Source organism: Lacerta agilis, chromosome 5 (genome assembly GCF_009819535.1).
Source record: "Lacerta agilis isolate rLacAgi1 chromosome 5, rLacAgi1.pri, whole genome shotgun sequence".
In the NCBI taxonomy this organism is placed as follows: domain Eukaryota; kingdom Metazoa; phylum Chordata; class Lepidosauria; order Squamata; family Lacertidae; genus Lacerta; species Lacerta agilis.
In genome coordinates, this window is record NC_046316.1 from 85,246,804 (window position 1) to 85,263,496 (window position 16,693).

Sequence of the window (16,693 nt, forward strand, 5' to 3'; positions counted from 1 at the left end):
GAGACGCTCCTTCATGTATGCAGGGCTGAGGCTGTTTAGGGCTTTAAGGTCAGCACCAACACTTTGAATTGTGCTCAGAAACATACTGGGAGCCAATGTAGGTCTTTTAGGACCGGTTTTTATATGGTCCTGGTGGTCTCTGCCAGTCACCAGTCTAGTTGCCACATTCTGGATTAGTTGTGGTTTCCAAGCCACCTTCAAAGGTAGCCCCATGTAGAGTACATTGCAGCAGTCCAAGTAGGAGATAACCAGATCATGCACCACTCTGGTGAGACAGTCTGTGGGCAGGTAGGGTCTCAGCCAGTGTACCAGATGAAGTTGGTAGATTGTAGTGAAAATGGAGCCACTGAAAAACACGAGGGAGTTATTAGCATGCTCAGAGGAACTCAGACATTTGCAAAAGACAAATATGTTTAGGGGAAAGAGAAACTAAGTAGCACCCACCTCAGGAAATTACTATCCCAAAGTACTATATGATACTGACACTGTACATGAGAAGTTCCATTTTACTGTCGTAGAAACATGGCCAATTAGACCACTCTGCCAAGGCAGCATTTGCTCAGCTCCATTCTAAACACATAAATGAATATTTCCAGATAAATAAAAATGCTCTTCTGATATGTCTCCAAATAAGGGTGACTGAGTGAATTACACTGTAGGACCTACACTCCTCTGAGGGGTGTATGTGAATGGATACCACAGACACCTGTGATAGCATCAATTAACAGGCTTTGGATTACTTTTGACTCCATTAAGTTCCAGCTGAGACACAATAAAAGCTAAGCATGCCAAGAAGGTTCTTGGGCACTTGATACAATATGTTCAGGCAATAAATTTCACTGGCTTAAGTTTTGGTCTTAAAAATATACCTGCCTTCGATTCTTTCCCAAAGTGCTTATTTGGCCTGCTCTAAAATGATGGTAGAAGCTACCAACATGAGTTTGACCAAACTGCGCGAGGCAGTGGAAAACAGGAGTGCCTGGCGTGCTCTGGTCCATGGGGTCACGAAGAGTCGGACACGACTAAATGACAACAAAATGATGGTGACCTAATCAGATGTGCCCTGCAACTATTAACAAGCAAAAGCAATGAGGAGTCGGACACGACTAAACGACAACAAAATGATGGTGACCTAATCAGATGTGCCCTTCAACTATTAACAAGCAAAAGCAATGAGGAGGTCAGAAGATGCTTAAAAGTCAGAGCCAAATTACTTGCCAGACCCCCTTGGATGTAAGACGTCAGCCCACGATTCTCAAAAAGTGATCTTGAGCTTGAAGCAAGTGGAATCATTGGTGTTAAAAAGAAAAGGGGGAAATGTTGGGTGCCTTTAACAACTGAAATTCAGCCAGTGGAGGGGGTGCAATTGATGCACTCAGGTTTGATGTGATTACTTTTAATTAAAACATTTAAAGCTGCTTGAGATGTGACAGGGATAACATTTCCCTAAAACATAGGTTTGTACAATGTCCTACATAGAAAAAAAAAACATCGGCAGAAGGTAATGGAGACAATCAACAATCCTGTACAAGCAGAGGTGCTTTGGCGTGACCTATTTGCAATTGGCAGGCAGCTTCCTGGAAGGCGGTGAGATGGTAGGGAGCATGGTGCATACCTATCTTTCCCCCAAAACGAAAACCAAAAGCTGGTCCCTACTGACTCTACCTGTGTAGGTACCTAGCTCTTCTCAATGTATAGAGTCCCTGGCGCACAGTACGTTAACTCTGGAGGCGGACTCACTTTCTTCTCTATGCACTGGGTATTGCCCTGTAGGCGGCAGGAGGGATTTATGAGTTACAGGTAGGTAGCTGTGTTGGTCTGCCATAGTCGAAACAAAATAAAAAAACTTCCTTCCAGTAGCACCTTAGAGACCAACTAAGTTTGCTATTGGTATGAGCTTTTGTGTGCATGCACACTTCTTCAGATTATACTGTTTATACTGTTTCAGTGTATCTGAAGAAGTGTGCATGCACACGAAAGCTCATACCAATAACAAACTTAGTTGGTCTCTAAGGTGCTATTGGAAGGAAGTTTTTTATTTTGTTTCAAGGGATTTTTGAGTTTCTCTGCAGTACATTTAGAAAGGGCTGGCATTTCATAAGCTTTGAGAACCCTTTTGGACATGATGATAAGCTAACAGGAGCAGAGTGCGCAGTCGACTTGTGCTTTCACTCCCAGCACTTCTCTGTCATGTCTGCAATCTACTTCTCTCCTCCAGATATCTGTACCAGACATAACTTAAATTAAGCAATTTAACTGTCTCTACTTTCAGGAGTTTTACAGCCCACTAAATTACAGGTCGTTCAGAAGGCAGCAGCCTAGATTTTAAGAAGATTGGATCACAGAGCACTTATTAAACCCATCCTGCATGAACTTCAGATCTTGCCTGTTTCACCCCTAACTTGGGAGTTGCCAGCTTTGAAACTGGCCTGTGTGGCTGACCTCTTTAAAAGTTGTTTGAACCACAGCAATTAGAAGGTGAAACAATTTAGCTCCACCCCTTGAAAAAATTATCCTGCTAATTTCTGCATATCAAAACTATTAAAAGGAAAGGACCAGGCCAGGCTACTGGTGGTGGTTGTTGTTGTTGTTGTTGTTGTTTTGTTTTGTTTTGTTTTGTTTTGTTTTGTTTTGTTTTGTTTTGTTTTGTTTTGTTTTGTTTTGTTTTGTTTTTTGCTTAGCCAGTTGGCAGCTCCTTTTCCAGGTGCAAGTGCTGATGTTGAACTCAGCATACATCAGTAGCAGTGTGGGGAGGGGGGAGGCATAAAACTGCCCTCCCCCTGTGGCATCGCTGCTGCTTACCTGGAGGGGGGACTGGGCACCTGCAAGTTCCAGAACTGCACAGATGCACAAGCAGGAACACTGGACTGTTCTGCTGGTGGGTCCGTTCAGAAGTGACCTCACAGACACCTGGCCCCAGCTCAGCCCTGTCCAGGTAAGCTGCAGCGACGCTGTCCACTTTTGCTGCTGGCTTGGTTTTATTCTGTTTTGTGTTCCATTGCTTATGCTCTGTGGTTTGTTTCTTATTCTCTGTGTTAAAGGCAGCTGACATGTTGCCCTCCAGGTTGGACTACAACTCCCATCATCCTTGACCATTGCCTGTTTGGGCTGTGGCTGATGGGAGCCGGAGTCCAGCAACATCTAAAGTGTACTATGTTCCGTTCCTAACCTGTGATGGTCCCCGATGAGCGGAAAGGTCAGCATATACCAGACTTGCTCAACCTCAGCCCTCCAGATGCTTTTGGCCTACAACTCCCATGATCCCTAGCTAGCAGGACCAATAGTCAGGGATGATGGGAATTGTAGTCTCAAAACATCTGGAGGGCTGAGGTTGAGGAAGCCTAGCATATACCTTTAGCCAACAAAAAAGCGTATCCCTTGGTACTGCAATCATTCCACCGTGAATCTGTATTTCAGCCCTGATCTGAAAGACATTCTGCTCTGAGTCAGCAGGCCGAAAGCTTCCAGGCTTCAAAAAATAATAATGAAGGATTGACATGAAGATCCATACCACTGTTTGCAGCGGCAGACCTTTGTAATATGCCACCCTGTGTGAGGCCAACATTTGACACTTTGGGAAGGAGGTAGGACCCTGTTAGAGCCCTCGTGCCTCCTTTCCAAAACCCGGCAAGCTCTTATCAGGCACCTTCCTCGACTGCTGCTGCCCTGCTTGCACTGGCCTAAAGTCGCCTCTGGCTATTTGAGTGATCTTTAGCAGCATGCAGCCACCTGTAAACAGCCATCCATAAAATGCTGCTATTACAAAAGGCAGTAACCAGCTAGTCACCTTTTGCTTAAGGCTGTCTCTAGCTAAGCTTTGGAGTCAAGTGCTCGGACAAGCTGGAACGTGTCCAGAGGAGGGCAACCAAAACGGTCAAAGGCCTGGAAATGATGCCTTGTGAGGAACGGCTTAGGGAGCTGGGTATGTTTAGCCTGGAGAAGAGAAGGTTAAGGGGTGATATGATAGCCATGTTCAAATATATAAAATGATGTCATATAGAGGAGGGAGAAAGGTTGTTTTCTGCTGCTCCAGAGAAGCGGACACGGGGCAATGGATTCAAACTACAAGAAAGAAGATTCCACCTAAACATTAGGAAGAACTTCCTGACAGTAAGAGCTGTTCGACAGTGGAATTTGCTGCCAAGGAGTGTGGTGGAGTCTCCTTCTTTGGAGGTCTTTAAGCGGAGGCTTGACAGCCATCTGTCAGGAATGCTTTGATGGTGTTTCCTGCTTGGCAGGGGGTTGGACTGGATGGCCCTTGTGGTCTCTTCCAACTCTATGATTCTATGACCAACGTGGGTCTTTCTAGGGCTTTACAATGAAGATGGTTTTGGGTCCCTCCTGTGCTTTGCACCAATATACTCTCTCTCTCTCTCTTGCTCTCTTCCACTCTTGTTTCCTCTCTGCTTCCTGAGAAGGCTTGTTTATACCCTTGAGCAAATACTCCTAAATTTCAGAGTCAGATGGCAGTGTGGGATTAGAAAGACACACTGAAACAGCTGGAACTGAAGTGGCACATGGCAGGTGTACCCTTGTTGTTTGTGCTGAATTGATGTGAAGGGGTGCGTTGGGGACTCTTTAAAGAGCCAGTTAGCAATAAACAGTCGTTATTGTTTTGAAAGAATTAGAGGGTAGGTGATTTGTCTCTGCCTCACAGTGCAGAACTACACATTCCAATGGAAACGGGCCTGTGGTCCAAGATGTTAAGATCCTCCACAATATCCCAGAAACTCCTTACGGGGTCCTCGCCGCGGGACCACATTCATCCAGTGCTTTTCCAGCTGCACTGGCTCCTGGTGGAGTACAGGGTCAGGTTTAAGGTGCTGGTTTTGACCTTTAAAACCTTTTGCGGCCTAGGACCCTCATACCTAAAGGGACTGCCTCTCCTGGAATGCCCCGCGGAGGACCTTAAGGTCCATAAATAGCAGCACTCTAGAGGTCCCGGGCCCTAAGGAAGTCAGATTAGCCTCAACCAGAGCCAGGGCCTTTTCAACACTGGCTCCAGCCTGGTGGAACACTCTGTCTCATAAGACCAGGGCCCTGCGGGATCAGATTTCTTTCCGCAGGGCCTGTAAGACAGAGTTGTTCCGCCTGGCCTTTGGCTTGGAATCAACTTGATCCCCTCCAACTCTTTCCTTTTTCCTTCTATGATGGAACTCCTATTTGGGGACTTCCCTGGCTTTTTTCTGGCCCATGTAGGACCAGTCTGGATAGTTGGCCTTGGTGAAGATTTGACGATTTCTCCCCCTTCCCCCCCCAAAACCAGTTTTTGATCTGGGCTTCCACTGAAATGAGGCTGCATTTTAAGTTGTCTTTTAATCCTGTTTTTAAGTTGTATTTTAATCAATTGTTTTTATACCTGATGTTAGACGCCCTGAGCCCGCTCTTGGCTGGGGAGGGCAGGGTATAAATAAAAATTTTTATTATTATTATTATTATTATTATTATTATTATCTTGTTTAACTTAACCTGTTTATTTGTTTGTGTTTTTATGTTACACATTTTGTGTTTATATGTTGTATGACATGTCCGCTTACGTTACCTGGTAGGCGGTGTTGCGGCCAGGCCTTGGGCCCTGCAGTGATCCGGCTGGGGGTGGCAATCTGTGCCCTCCTCGTCACTGTTTAGCCATGTCCAGGGGTGGCCCTCACTGGCCAGTCAGTGCTGGCAAGGGGCGTGGCCATGGGAAATTTAAACTGTGGCACGGCCCAAGACCGACCTCTTGCGCCCTTCACCAAATCTCCCACCTACCCACCCTCTTTTTATGCTTTGCTATGATATGACCTTGCTTTGGAAAATTGTCGGCCACCATATTTTTGGGGCCGGGCAGGAGTTCTTTCCACTTGGCAAATTGGCTCCAGTCATTTCGTTTTTGCCTAACTCGTAGCAGTCATTGCAACTTTGTGAGGTTAGGCATTGGGCAAGTCTTTGTTTAGATGGAGGGGAGCTTGTAGCTTCTGCCTCCCCCTCCTCATTAGGCTTATACGAAGCCCGGGTGGACATTCAGGTATCCACTGCTCCTGTGCTTTGCAGATTCAAATCTTTATTGCCCTGTGCATTTTGATTCATAACCTGACATTTCAGTGTTATTTGTTACAAGATGGATGGGCATTTTGGTCGCAACTGCATATGCCCGAAGGACTGGAGCCAGATGATAAGGCTATCTTCTTCCAAAGATATTCCTGCAGGCAATGGTGATGCAGAATGTAATATTACATATCTTGAGATGAAACTTTTTTCATTAACGAGGCCCCGTGCTTAGCCATGCTGAAAAGCTTTCACTCGTCTGTGCAGATCGGAGCTACGGTAGATATTTTAGATAGCCAAGTGGTTAGACTTGTATCAAACTGGTAAAGAATGTAAACTCTTTTAACTCTTTGAATCATTGTTTTTCCAAATGGTGCTGATTCCCCCTGGAACAATCTGATATTGGCGATGCAGAGTGACTACTTATCTATTTTGTTTTATTTCAAGTATCTATGAATTGCTTGCTTGTTTATTTATTTTTAAACGGTGTTTTCACCTTGCTCTTCGGCACTTGCCCGCACACCCAGAAAGCAGTCAGAAAAACTTACAAATGTTACTCCTAATCCAGGCCCTGCCTTTGTATTTACATTCTAAAAGAAATGGCACAAAAGGAAAAGGAATTGGGAGGGAGGAGGAAAAAAGAAATGTCAGGCAGTCGAAGGAACAGGAGTGGAGATGGGACAGGCTGTTGAATGGACTATTGATAAGGCCATGCTTACGCCAGTGTATCAGCCTGCATCCCTGTATGTGGCAACTATTGAGGGGCCAGAAATTCATCGCAGCTCACCTTTTAATAGAACCTTCCTTAATTATCCATTTCTGAAACAACTTACAAAGGAAACACACTCATCCTTCAAAATGCACACGCCTCCACATTTTGTGATGCACTTTGGCAACGAAAAAGATTTGTGGAGAAAGACACGTTAAGAGAAAATGTACTTATCAATGCATAGGTCAGTAAAAACGACATAGAAAAATGCATTGCATGCAAAAATGTGTATGTTAGCCAGAATACACATTAAAATGGTAACAAATTTTGTGAGGACTTTTTTTAAAAAAAATTACAAACTGATGTAGAATGTGGTGAGGTGAAAAATGGGGAAAGGAGGAACCGGACTGGACAGATTTATCCATCCTTGGTGACAAGAAACTTTTACAAGAGATTTAAACTGGTACAAAACAAAGCAGGACAGTTTTACCTTCGTCCTAGGCCCCTTTTTAAGATGAGATGCCTGGGGCAGAATGTTCAATTGAAGCCTTTCCCCTTCTTAGTCATTCTTCTGTGTCAATGTCACATATATTTTTCAGCTGCAGGGGGAGGGGGACTAGATATGAGTACAACCTCTTCATAAACCATCTATAAGTGACACCAGGATTTAATACAGCGCTCTGTTAAAAAAATTATGTCTCAAAATTTGAAAGACCAAAGGAAAAAAAACCTTTAGTGTTGACTTTGTAATGTGCTGTACGCTCTCTCTCTCTCCAGTAAGGCTGGGAAGAGGACCCTCATTCCCTCTAGACCAGGCCTAGGCAAACCCGGCCCTCCAGATGTGTTGAGACTACAATTCCCATCATCCCTGACCACTGGTCCTGTTAGCTAGGGATGATGAGAGTTGTAGTCCCAAAACATCTTGTGAGGTTTGGAGCTTTCAGGTTTATATAAGCTCAACAGTTCACCCCTCCCACAGGGAAGATGTGTCACAACATCCAGGGTATCTGCTGTATGCAAAGCCTATGTGATTTATGTGACGAACTGTTTTTTTCCTGGTCAGTCCTACTTTCGGTTTTGAACCAGAGCGGACATGTCGTCCGTAAGCCCAGGAGAGAAGCTCCATGATTTATACAGTGGTACCTTGACTTACGAGCAACTCGACTTCCGTATTTTTCAACTTCCAAATGACCTCTGGAAGCGAAAAAATGGCCACCGCTTCCAAAATTTTTGACTTACGAAAGGAAAGTGGCGGCACGATACCTCGACTTACGAAGTTTTGAATGCGGTTTTTTTGACATATGAATTTTTTCCCCATTCCGAGATGGCGCCTTCGACTTACGAAGATTTCGACTTACGAGCACGCCTTCGGAACGGATTAATTTCGTAAGTCGAGGTACCACTGTATGTCTGTAAATAAAGCTTGCTTGACTTGAAACAAGCTAGACTTTGTGGGAGTTTAATTGCTGGCAAGAAAGGCACACATACCGTTGCGCAAGAAGAAGTTTGAAGTTTGAACAACTCTGCAAAAGCACTGGAGAAGCAGGGAAACGCAGCAGGAAGCGTAGCTGGACACCACTCCAAGTGCTATAATGGTTTGGAGGCTTTTCCAGTTAAAACCAAAAGCGCCAACACATCTGGAGGGGCGAGTTTGCCTATGCCTGCTCTAGACCCATCTGTGTGGGCCCCTGGGGGCCTTCCCAGGCCACAGCCCTCCCTAGCCCTGCTGCTCACCCTCCTTGAGCATTCATACCAGGCTCGATGCAGCTGGGCCATGTAGGACCAGCTCGGCTTTCTGCCAGGGGCCTAAGCTAGGCAAAAATCCCTGGCCACAACCACCAACTGCCCGTCCAAAAACGAAACTGCACCCTGGAGCACTCCCAGAATGCAAACCTGATGTACAGACCCACCCCAAGCAGGCTGTGTTTGACACCCGTGAATGGTTAACCCAAGTTACAATGTACCTCAGGGTATTCTATTTGGTGCTCTTCAGATGTTCTGGACTTCAGCTCTCTTGAGCCTCAGCTAGCATGGCCAGCGGTGAGGGATGATGGGAGCTGTAGTCCAGCAACATCTGGAAGGAACACCTGTTGTACTCAATTTATTTATTTATTTATTTATTTATTTATTTTTCCCCTTTCCTGACAGGCAATATAACTTGTGGGGATTATTTCTGAAACGCTTTAGTCATAAAAAACGGCCGCCATCCCTAAAGAGTTTCAATCTGTACCTGTCTGAACTTTTTATACAATTTATTTTCATCCACTAATCCATTTAAAAAACAAGACCGATAACTGACAGCTACATCTGTGGTCATTCAGCTGTATTTATAATGTATTCTTTCAAAGGGTAAGAAGAGTTTCCAGCCTATTATGTCTGCTTCTAAGGCCCTGCCCATCAAAACCACATGTCCTTGGGGGAGCTTTGCTGGAGTTAATTGCATATAAATTGAAGCTGAAAATTACTTTCTTAAAGGTAAATCTGCACAGCCAGCATCAATATTTACATATCAAACACCCTCATTTTGCTAAATTCTCCATAGAGTAATTTTGTCTGGAGGACCTTGTTCAGCCAACATGTAACTTGCAGGAAGAAGGCTCTGTCACTCTGAGCCACTTTCAGATGAGAAATCCTGCCTGGTAAATTATAAAATAAGCAGATCTCACACTTTTTAATTTTCGCATGTAGTATTCTCTTATAGCCTGGTGGGGTGGCTATTGTAGGTGACAACTGATGGAAGGGCAGCCTGATGGAATCAAATCCTTCTCCAACTTTCTTATAATTAATTTCCTGTGACTTGAAAGTGCAGTAAGATATATGGGAACTCGGTTAATTAACAGATAGGGAATATATTTTTCCTCTTCCATTATTTTTATTGGACAATGTCTGCTGTAGCTCAGTGGTAAAACATCTGCTATACATGCAGGAGGTCTCAAGGTCAATCCCAGGTGTCTCCAGGTGGGAGGGGGAGACTCCCTGAAATCCTGGAAAGCCATTGCTGGTCACTGTAGACCAGAGTTTCCCCAAACTTGGGTCTCCAGCTGGTTTTGGACTACAACTCCCATCATCCCTAGCTAGCAGGACCAGTGGTCAGGGATGATGGGATTGTAGTCCAGAAACAGCTGGACCCAAGTTTGGGAACCCCTGCTGTAGACAATACTGGATCAAGGTTCTGAAGCATTTTTCTGTGTTCCTATGACCACCTGATATATCTTTGATGTACACTATGAAGGGAAAGGACTGTGGCTCAGTGGTAGAACATGTGATTTACATCATTTCAAGACTTTGCATCTCTAGGCACAGCTGGGAAAGACCACCTATAGGCCCGAATCACTGCAAAGCAGCTGCCAATCATTATGTAATTTGGAAAAAAAATACAGTGGTACCTCGGGTTAAGAACTTAATTTGTTCTGTAGGTCCATTCTCAACCTGAAACTGTTCTTAACCTGAGGTACCACTTTAGTTGATGGGGCCTCCTGCTGCCACTGCACTGCCGCCGCGCAATTTCTGTTCTCATCCTGAAGCAAAGTTCTTAACCCGAGGTACTATTTCTGGGTTAGCAGAGTCTGTAACCTGAAGTGTCTGTAACCTGAAGTGTCTGTAACCTGAAGCGTCTGTAACCCAAGGTACCACTGTACTGAACTAGAGGACCCAGGGATGTGATACACTATAGGGCAGGCAAACCACAGGTGATATAGGAAGCTACTTCATACCAATGCAGATCATTGGTCTATCTTTCTTAGAATTCTTAGAGAAGCATGAATGAATTTCACAAAGGGAGGCTGGGTAGCTGTGGTGGTCAAAGGACCATGGCTCCTTGAAAATCTGCATATCATTTCCCCAGGATTTCAAACACATCTCTATTTCTAAAGCCAACTGATATACTTTATTTTGCCTATCCACGTAGCATGGCTTAACCGGGATCTAAAACCCAGGTCTCCTGGGTCCAGATCCCCTGGGCTCCATCACTGACATCATTATAAGGACTAGTAACTTACAGTTTCTTGTTTTTTCTCTGCAGACTCATCGAAGACAATGAGCCTTGCCAAACCCTGAGTAGTAAACTGTAAGTGTGATTAAGCACATAGTCAAGGGATGAAAGACATTTTTTTTTTATTTCGTCCAACTGTTAATACGTAACAAAAACCCTTTCTTGACACAGATTCTCTTTCCCTTGGATTCTAGAGGTGGAGCAGCTTGTGGCAAGGACATTTCTGTTTTTCTCAAGGAGAAAAAGAACTTCCTGGGTACATATCCTACTGTCCTGTCCTGAGTTTTACCTACCATGACCCCCCCCCCCAGCCACCCCAAAGAATCCTGAGGATTGTTGTTTGTTGAGGGTACTAAGAATTCTTAGCAGCTGCCGCTCCCCTTCACAGAATCATAGTCACCAGGGTTGCGTCAACACTCAACAAGTTTGTGGAATGATGCAAAAGCCCTTCTGTCAAATCCTCTGAGTACAGACTGCCCACAGCTGTGTACTGAAACGTGAGCCCAAACTGTGGCTGGTGATGCAGTTTTAAAGTGCCGCCCTCCCTAGGCTATATCAGTCCAGAAGGACAGGCACACCCACTGTACTTAATCTCTGCACCTCTTTGTAAATTATGCACAATAATTCACTCAGCAAAATTATTAGTCTGGAACAGACATTGCTTCAAAGGCCATCTGTAGGGCCAGCTGCTGGGAAGGGACAAGTGTACAAAGCAGGTTGATGTCCTATTGCTCTTGTGGACAGAAGAGATGGTTACTGCCATCCTGGCTGGGATAGGAACAGTGGAAAGTGGGAAACCAACAGTAGGTGGAGCCAGAGCCAATAAGAGGCAGTGCCAACTAATTCTGCACCTTCCTCCCTGCTGAGTTCTACAAGGGCAGGAATGAGACCAAGGCCTCGTTCTCACAGCAGTTCATTCCATTTCCTTGATGTTTCCTTCACTGTTAATCTCCACCTTATACAGTGGTACTTCGGTTTTCGAACGTAATCTGTTCCGGAAGACCGTTCGAGTTCTGAAACGTTCAAAAACCGAAAACTCAACAGCTGACAGCTAGGCCTCAGGATCTTGCACTCAGCGGAAGCTGCGTGGGAGTAAAATGACAAAATTGGGGGCAGTAAAGGTTGAATCCTGAGAAGACAGAAGTACTGTTTTGGGGGGACAGGAGGCGGGCAAGTGTGGGGTCCTGAATGGGGTAACTGTGCCCCTGAAGGACCAGGTGCGCAGCCTGGGAGTCATTTTGGACTCACAGCTGTCCATGGAGGTGCAGGTTAATTCTGTGTCCAGGGCGGCTGTCTACCAGTTCCATCTGGTACACAGGCTGAGACCCTACCTGCCCTCGGACTGTCTCGCCAGAGTGGTACATGCTCTAGTTATCTCCCGCTTGGACTACTGCAATGTGCTCTATGTGGTGCTACCTTTGAAGGTGTTCCGGCAACTGCAATTAATCCAGAATGCGGCAGCTAGACTGGTGACTGGGAGTGGCCGCTGGGTAGGGGAGCAGCAACTTTGTCCAATGAACTTTGTTGTTGCTGTGAATGAAATACAGTGCAGCTAGTCACTGTATTTGGTCATAAAGTTCTACATCAAAACTGAAAGGAACATTAGAGGATAGGTCATATGCATTGTTGTAGTTGGCATCTGTCTGTCTCAACAAACAATGCAGGAGAGCACATTTTGGGGTGAGGTCGAACTGTTGGAGAGCTACAGCACCTGCTGTGGTCACGTCGACCAATATGGGAGAGATATGTTTTGTTGCAGCTGGGGCAGATGAAGGCGTCCGGTTGTGCTGCTGCAGATGCAGCATGGCGTTTCTTCTCTCTGCACTCCTCCCAGCAGTCATTCATCCTCTGGTCACTGCTACGAATGCACAACCTGTCTCTCTCCAGGCACTGTGGTCATGTGCAAGGGATTCCCACGTGGTGGGGTTGGTGTTGCCAGCCTTCACGCCTCATTTAGAGACCACTTTGTAATGCAGAGTTGGTCTGCCAATGGGTCTGGTGCCTGACGCCAGTTCCCCATAGAGCATGTCCTTGGGCATCCTGCCACCTTCAATTCTGTGGACCAAGCCAGGGTAGACATCACTGAGATAGCAGTGCAAATGAAAATGAATATTCCCCGTGTCTGAATGCACTTTAAAGGAGGAGGATTGGTTGTGATTAAGAAGGGAGGCAGGTGGAGCTGGCTGGTTGCAGACTCAGGTTGGTGGGGTGCCATTCGTCCTAATAGAGCATCTTCCACTGGTTCCTACAAGGCCATTGTTTAGAATGAGCTTAGCTGCTAAGTGATGCCCAGGGTCTGTTCCCTCTTGGAAGTAGTTAGTTTTGCACATGACGGTGTGCAGGAAGGAGAAGAAAGGAGAAACAGATTGAGCACAAGTGACTGACTCCATCTTAACTTGCTTTTTTCTGCAATTGCTCTTTCAGGGTGTTACAAAACATTTAACACTGTGCTGCTCGACCAAAACATAGCTTTTAGCAGACGACTTGCCTGTACAGCAAGCAGGCAACTCGGCTTAATTAGCACATTTGGTTAATTAGCAAAGGGAAGGCAGACGAAAACTTGCAAACAGCCAAACAAACAGAGAGAGAGAGAGAGGAAGAGAGGAAGAAATGAACTGCTTTTTCCTCTAGCAGTGTGGAACATCCTTCTACTTTTGAAGGTATCCAAATATGAGAATGGATGGTCAGAGCTTTCTGGTGCAATGAGTTCCACGTGCCTGAGAGAGTTTGGGCTTATGTTTCCTTAAGAGCACCCCATTCCCTTCCTATGCTGCCTGAGGAAGCACTTTTGAAACTGAGTGAAATTTCAAAGGTAGCCTGTGATGATGACATAAAGGCAGAGCTTGCTACTCATAGCAGGAGAGGGATTGTGGCTCAGTGGAAGAGCACTGCAGGAAGGGTCATAGCTCAGTGGTACAGTGTCTGTTTTGCATGCGAAAGGTCCCAGGTTCAATCCCATCATCTCCAGGTAGGGCTGAGAACATCCCCTGACTGAAAACCCAGACAGCCACTGCCAGTCAATATGGACAATGCTGAGCTAAGTGAATTGATGGTCCAAGTCAGTAAAAGGCAACTTCCTGGACCACAGGAAGGTCCCGGTTTTAATCTCTGGCATCTCCAGCTAAAGCAGTCCTAGGCCAAATATCACACACAGATGTTTTCATGGAACCATTTGTCCCTCACAAAAGAAGGATTTCTGGCAACTTATTTGTGTGTATGGGGAGACAAATTCTAATAATTTTGAGGAGACCTGCCATGGTTTATGGACTGGAAGAGGGTTTGTTCTTCTTTTCCTGCAAAGAAGTGCCCCTTCTCTATTTTGAACAATGCAGTCTCCTTTTTAAGGGTGTTTATTGGTAAACTGCAATGGCTACTCGAAAGTTATTCCCATTTCCCGAGGCTGTTTTTGTACAGCTCCCAAACTCCCCAAACTGAGGAAATCTGGGCTGAATACTTTGGGCCCAGTGTAAAGGACCAGGTAAAGTAAGGGACATGAAAGACCACCACCTGAGACCCTGAAAGTTGCTGCCAGTCAAAGTAAATAACCATGAGCTAAGATGGACAGAATAGCCAGCCTATTATAAAGCTGCTTCCTGGTGTTCCAGCGGGGTGGGAGTCAAACATTTCACTGGGCATACATACATTTAGCCCATGCCTAAAACAGTTATTTGGACACCAGCCATTGTTTCAACTTTCAATATTGGTTGTTAAATTTATATTCTGCTTACTTGCCAAATGGCACCTAAGCAGTCCAACAAGTGCCAAATGAAAGGCAGAAACATCATTACTTTGCGGTGGTTGTCCGTGTCCCTGATAACCATCCATCACTACCTAATAAAGCTTTTTTACAAACAGGCAGGAGTATCAATGGTTTCTTGGCCCAGGTTAAAAGGTTTATCTAAAGCAAGAGCTTTAGGTTTATCTAAAGCAAGAGCTTTGAATTATGGTGCTGAAGGAGACTCTTGAGAGTCCCATGGACTGCAAGAAGATCAAACCTATCCATTCTGAAGGAAATCAGCCCTGAGTGCTCACTGGAAGGACAGATCCTGAAGCTGAGGCTCCAATACTTTGGCCACTTCATGAGAAGAGAAGACTCCCTGGAAAAGACCCTGATGCTGGGAAAGATGGAGGGCACAAGGAGAAGGGGACGACAGAAGACGAGACGGTTGGACGGTGTTCTCGAGGATACCAACATGAGTCTGACCAAACTGCGGGAGGCAGTGAAAGACAGGCGTGCCTGGCGTGCTCTGGTCCATGGGGTCACGAAGAGTCAGACACAACTGAATGACTGAACAACAACAACAAAAGCAAGAGCAGCCAATGTATTTGCTGGACAGGAGATTACATTTGCCAGTGGCCATTCTAGATTCTCTCTCTCAAAGCAATATACCCTTGTTATGGCAAGGGTAGTCAACATGGTGTGATGTAACCTGAGGCATTGCAAAAGTTCATAATGGTCCTTCAGCATGCCCAATGGGCAAGGATGGTGGGAGATGAAGTCAACAACTTCTGGAGAGTATCACATTGCATTACTCCTGGGCTATGGTAATCAACACTGTTAGGCCAAGAAACTGCCCGAACAGCCACCCAATTTGGATGTTCAAAGACCCACAACACCCCTATAAAACACTCCTGAAATCTCTGAATGATGAAAATGCAGGAGAATGAAGTCTGAGTCATGGTGTGCCTTTCACGGAGAGTCTATTTTAGCTGCGGCTATAAGTTTCCAAAGGGAGCCAAGATGGCATGGCCTATTATATCCCAAACTTACTCATCCATGGGCTGATGGTTCCAGCTTTCATTTCACAGTGCCCGATGTCCAGGTAGCAGATGTCTCTTACCAGTGAAGCCTAACTGAAATTTTCACTCACAGCTGAGTTAGTCAGCACGGCTGCCAACGCTTCTGTATTGCTGTCCTGCCTGGGTTGTGGGTTGTTGTTTTTCAAGCCTAGGTGTGCAATGAACCATGACATATTTGAGGATGTTGCATCAGAAAGCTTCAGCCAGGCATCTCTCAGGAGGTCCAAGCAGTTGTTCCCCTTTCAGGTGACAGATTCTCTCCCACCTAGTTTCTTTGCATGGTCTTTATTATTATTATTATTATTATTATTATTATTATTAGGTGGGGCAGGGTACATACTGTGAAAGTTCCTTCTTCCTCCATTTGCAGTGTTAATTGGCTGTCACTGCTATGGATCCACGGATATGAACAAATGTGTCAGTGAGGCTCTAGAGATGGAACACGTCTTTTTTTATACAGAAGGTCCCAGATTCAAATCTTGGAATCTCCAGTAGGCATGGAAGTATTTGTCAATTTCCATTCTGTTTATTTCTAATCTTAAATTCTGTTCTCCACATTTTTTTTTCCAGGACTTGAGTTCTTGTGTCTTTTTTAAAAAAATCTCACAATTTTAGCAGTTTAGTGCAAATTTCTCCTAATAAGCACATGCTTATGTGTGGTTTTGACTAACATGAACATTTTTAAAGCAATTTCCCCATACATAATGCATGTTTGTGTATTATTTTCATTAATATATTTATGCACACTTTCCCCTAATATATGCATGCTTTGAAACATTGTTTGGATAACCACACTGCAAATTTGTTTTGGTTCTCCCATTGTTTTGGACAGTGTATGCTGCACATAACTGCCTTGAATACAAAGTGATCCAATTTCCCTCCACATCCCTAAGCTTCATTTAAAAAAAGATCATGTAACAAGTGATGTGGTGGTGGGAAGGGAACAATCCTGCCTGAGACCTTGGAGAGCCACACCCATTTAGAGTAAGCAAAACTTCCTATATCTGAAGAGGGAGGAGGTGTATTCTTCCTCCTTCCAATTCCCTATCTCTTTGGGCAGTCTCTGGAAATTTCTAGGTTTCCCCATGCAATTTCCCACCTACTGGGATGCAATTACCACAATCCACTAACAAATTCTGTACTTAATTACAAAACTGAGCCGTGCC

General features: G+C 45.0%; 1 protein-coding gene across 3 annotated transcripts in view; it reads left to right on the forward strand.

Annotated features, from left to right (window-relative positions):
• Positions 1–16,693, forward strand: part of KCNMB2 (potassium calcium-activated channel subfamily M regulatory beta subunit 2) — a 290,976-nt gene that overhangs the window by 104,422 nt on the left and 169,861 nt on the right. Inside the window, exon 1 of one of the 3 annotated variants that reach the window (XM_033150684.1) lies at positions 10,782–10,802. The exons of the other annotated variants lie outside the window; for them this stretch is intronic. The gene's annotated coding sequence lies outside the window, so the exon portion shown is untranslated. Of the gene's footprint in view, positions 1–10,781; positions 10,803–16,693 lie in introns of those variants that run through there. 3 annotated transcript variants of the gene reach the window in all.